Source organism: Pinus tabuliformis, chromosome Q (assembly GCF_031772625.1).
Source record: "Pinus tabuliformis cultivar Carrire ecotype Pingquan chromosome Q, CPIR1, whole genome shotgun sequence".
NCBI lineage: Eukaryota > Viridiplantae > Streptophyta > Pinopsida > Pinales > Pinaceae > Pinus > Pinus tabuliformis.
The window spans coordinates 1,356,169,670-1,356,174,794 of record NC_142296.1 but is presented as its reverse complement, the minus strand read 5'-3'; the positions used below and the strand labels follow the sequence as shown (position 1 = coordinate 1,356,174,794).

Below are 5,125 nucleotides of genomic sequence, written 5' to 3'. Positions count from 1 at the left end.
AAGTTATATTTGTTGGTTATAGTGCTTCATCAAAAGTATATATAATCTAGATTAAAGAAGATCGTCACATTGAAGTAAGCAGAGATGTCATCTTTGATCAAATTGTATATGACAAGAGATCCAAAAATATCCCAGTTGATTCTAATGAAGAAGAGATACCCATTTTTGAGGAAATATAAAGGGATGGCAATGCTCAAAATTCTACACCTACTCATGAATATGTTGAAGGACCCAGTGAACCTGTGCAGCATATTGTTGTTCCAGAAACTCATAAGAAACCTGCTTGGTTAAAGACAACTATACAAGAGGCAAAGGGTCATGCAACAGCTAAGGGAACCTTTAGATAAAGTAAAAGACCTAAAATGTACTATGGTTATGTAGCCTATATGACTAATCTCATTTAGGTTGAGACCTCCTCCTATGAAGATGAAGCTAAACATCAAGAATGGAGGAATGCAATGCAAGAAGAGTACCAGTAAATTATGAAGAATGACATTCAGGAAATTGTTCCTCGACCAAGTGACAAATCTATTGTCACTTTCAAATGGATTTACAAGGTCAAACATTTAGTGGATGGGAGCATTGACAAATATAAATCTATATTTGTGGCAAATATCCTTTTCAAAAAAAGAAGGTATCAATTATGAAGAAACCTTCGCTCCTATAGCAAGATATACAACTATTAGATCAATTGTCTCTTTGGCCGTTGTCAGCGCTTGAGATTTCACCTCAGGCTGAGAAAGGTAAACCTTCAAGGCAACATCAAACCATTCAGCCTCGTAGCTAGCCCTACGGGGCAGGAGAAGGCTCTCTCCGGTCAATCTCGGCAGATCTTCAATGGGATGAGATGACCAACAAGGTAACACTGATATTAGGCTAGTAAACTGATAAAAGGGGTTTATTTGGGGTTTTTAATAAAATAACAGGGTTTTTCTGGGCTGCATGGGCAAAATCACAGCTTGAAATAGGGAAATATAATAAACAACACAGGTTATCAACTGAGGCAAGGTAGGCAAGAAATTTAACACCAAATCTTAGATTTAAATGGGATGGCAAGACTGGTGAGGAGCTGACAAGGGCATATGGAGTTGAATCTTTTTCAAACAGAGGAAAACATTGGATATGAGCAAACTTATAGGCGGAGCATATAATACTATGAATTCCTACCTAAACACTTCATTTGCTCAATTAGAAATGATCATGAAATGAAATGAAACATAACAGGTTACATATGAAACAAAGGGAAAACTAATGTTAAATTGTCATACCACAGGAATCTCAGAAGTCAGAGCTGTGTTTTTCTCATTAAAAATCTCTGTCACAAAACTGTACAATGAAACTCAGTTTCTCCTCCAGCTCTCAGCACTCAGAAAAATTCTCCCTTCTCTCTCTTTTCTCCCCTTTTACAAATGAATTTTTAATACCATAAAATCAAAAATTCTGCCCAAAAACAGGGGCGCTGTTTTAACTAGCACTACAAAAATTAACAAAAAAGCGTTACATCCATTCCACAAATAGAAAAGTGTTCCCCTAAATCTGCTGATGATTTGGCTTATTAGGAGACAAAATCTGGAGCAAAGATCTCATGAAATCATGACTGAGGATCGAAATTGGCAAATGCGTTTCTCTTGAATTCTTCTGATGGCCGACACATGGAATAACTGCTGGAGCGCAGATCTCCATAGGACCAGGATTGAAATCAAATCGCATTCTCTGGCTATAATAGATAATCCTAACTTCAGTTTGGTTAGCCACGTTGCATTTGCCATTTTAATAAAACAATATTTAAGTTAACATTTCGCCGATTCAGCTTATGATGACAACAATCGCCCGCAGTCCCACAAAATCTCCAAAAGATCAATTGCTGGCGGAAATCATGAAACAACATCCTGTATGGAGTAATGAGGCCAGTCGCACTTGCCTCTGCACACTGGCACATTCACATCATTCTGCTCTTTAAATGTACTAATATAAAACCGCGGACTCTCCAACCTCTGCTTTGATCAAAAGCTAGACTCATAAATGCTAGCTTTTGGACAAAACAATGTACAGGTCTATTGACTATGGTGCCCAACGCATATTATCAAGTCATCTTCACTTCACTACAGTCGAGTTTTTTGATGATCAAACATATTGTTTTACTCATCAACATGAGCCCTCAGCTCGATCCACCTTAATGCTTGATCTGCAGGTTTTAGCTCTGCACATGTCCTTTAAATTGAAGTGCACACTCACTCGTAAGCTGCACAGGGTATAATAATTCCTCAATTCACGGATTGATCAGATCTATGCTCAAGATTGATTGAATCAAACCAAAATGTAGCCATTTCTCCAGATCTGGTAATTATTTGCAGACAAGAATGTTCAAAAGATTCATATCTCTGTACCATAAAACATCTCTTCTCAGATCGCTCGATACTCAGCCATGCACTCCTTCGACCCAGGAACCTCCAAAGAAATGCCTTCCCTGGATTGCCCTGAAAGCAACGTTACGGTTCCCAGAACACATTAAGCAACGTGATGAGCAACAAATGTCACTTCTTTAACTTCTCCAGATTTTAGGTCTATCGCCTGTGCTAATGGTAAAAATGAATATTCCTTTATGAGTGGACGAAGGTAGAAAATTCCAGGCAACAGATTGTCAAACTGACTGAACGATGCAGGTAAACAATATTACTCTTTCAGTCACAACGTAATAATCGTCTCTTGGTACCCAAAACATAGTTCAAGGTTGCTTATACAACAAAATAGATTCCATCACGCAATCACTGAAGGAAGGATTTCTTACTACTCATGGATACACCCTTCATTTCCCAGAAATTGAATTTCCACCCTGCGGTCTTCAGATCCGACTCATCCATTTTGACCCTGATGCCGGCAGCTTTAAGTATCACACCTTTCTCATCGGCCTTCTTCCATATTGGAATAATAACTACCTGTATTGGAGCCGTCCTTGGTGGAAGCATCAAGCCTGTATCGTCGCCATGAGTCATAATAATGCCACCCACCATGCGTGTGCTTACTGCCCAAGAAGTTTGCCATACATATTGTCGCTGTCCATTTTTATCAGTGAACTGAGTATCAAATACACGAGAAACATTTTGCCCAAGATTGTGACTAGTTCCAGCTTGTAAAACCTTGCAATCACCCGTCATTTCTTCTATAGTATAGGTGCGAAGAGCATCAGCAAATGTCTCTGCTCTCGATTTGCGGCCAACTATAACAGGCATAGCTGCTTGTTCACAAGCAAATTTATGGTATACCTCAATCGTCGGCAAAGCCTCTTTCTCTGCCTCTTCCCATGCATATACAAAGGATTCCTTCCCTTTGGCAAATTTTGAATTTCGAAACAATATGTCATTGGCAATGGAATGATGGACTCACTCATATCCTTACATTTGAAACGATCGGTGGGCAATAGAAAAGAATTTTTCCCTACCTTCAAAGATAATGGTAATCGGAAACAGCGATTCCTAGTATAGACAGCTGAGTCTAGGAAAAGTTCACTATGGCTTTCAGCACAACTATCCCCTTTGAGGATATACAATTATTTGAACTTTGTGTCTATTTCTCGTGATTTTGCTATGTGTACACATATCTCTCCAACAAAAGCACCCACATATGAATTGTCCTTGAAAGCGGCATTTGGTACATGAATTATTAAATGACAAGAAAATTTTTCTGTCGTTGAAGAATCAAGCTCTATTGTCCAGTCAGTTTCAAATTGAAGACCATATATGTCAAGCATGCTGTCAGAGATGACAGATAACAATAGATCTACCATTGCCACTCCATTTGCGTCCACGTTTAGAGTGCGATTAAATTCCAAATCAAAATATAGATGGTAAGGAGAACCCTCTCAGTAATCCGCAAACGGCGATGACCTATCAGAACCACCTGATCTCCCTGTATAGTGGTAATCTGAGCTAATGTACCAATTTCATGAAGTCACTTGTAAAGTGCTTCTCCCTTCAATTCATAAATACTTTTCTCTGTTTCAGAACCCGAGATTAAAGTAGAATCAGAACCAGGCTCATCTTTGACCAGAAAAACACCTACATATGATGCTGATCTTTTGCAATTCTCCGCTAATAGTGCTAAGAGTTTTGGATCCTTCACATAAATTGGCATATAGAAACCTGGAAACAAAGGCCTATGGGGCAATGGCAAAGCTATGACCTGAAATTTATCTGAAACCATATGACGAAGTCGTTGATAGTAAACTGGACCAATGAATATTTCACAAGTAAGCTCTGTACCAAGCGTGCCACTGTAGAGAACCTCTGTGCATTGATAGTTGAAACCATATGAAGATAAAAATTGACCAAATTCATCAACAGTAGAGTCTGATGTATGCTTTGTTTTGTGTTTGTGCTTTTGCAGAGATAGGAGCTTGAAGTCGCTGCCAGTTGAAGGGCTGAAGAACAAATTACATAATCTAAAAAAAGCAACATATTAATGATTTCTTCTTCAAAACAGGGCTTTGAAGAAGAATCAATCTCTGACATGAGACGGAGTCTAACAGCCGCCACTATGGTGATAGAACATTCATCAAATGGATGTTAACACAACTTTTCTAAATGGGGCCATTGATGAAGAAGTTTGTATTGAGAAACCTCGGGGATTCAAAGTTTATAAGAGGGAGACACACGTTTGTGTATTGAAGAAGGATCTATATGGCTTGAAACAAGCACCTAGAGAATGGTATACTAGAATGGATGCATACCTATTGAGACTTGGTTTTTTCAAGAGTTCTGCAAATCCTAACCTTTACATCAAAGTGTTCAAGGTTGAACCTGTGATCATACTTTTATATGTGGATGTCTTACTTGTCACAGGTGTGGAGAAGCAGTTACAAGAATGCAAGAGACAGTTGATAGCTGAATTTGACATGAAGGATCTTGGGCTTATGCATTATTATTTGGGACTAGAAGTTCGGCAAAAACCTAGAGAAATATATCTTGGTCAAGAAAAATTTGTGGTCAAGATATTACAGAAATTTGGCATGATGGATAGTAAGCTAATGACAACTCCTATGATCACAAATATAAAGTTAAGGAGTTAAGATTCTAGTCTAGTGGATCCTACATGCTACAGACATTTGATTGGCTCCTTAATTTATCTC

The 5,125-nt window shown here is 38.5% G+C and overlaps 1 pseudogene; it reads right to left on the bottom strand.

Moving 5' to 3' along the window:
• Window positions 1–2,765: 2,765 nt before the first annotated feature.
• LOC149224953 (proline--tRNA ligase, chloroplastic/mitochondrial pseudogene) lies at window positions 2,766–3,230 on the bottom strand (annotated as a pseudogene).
• Window positions 3,231–5,125: the final 1,895 nt, after the last annotated feature.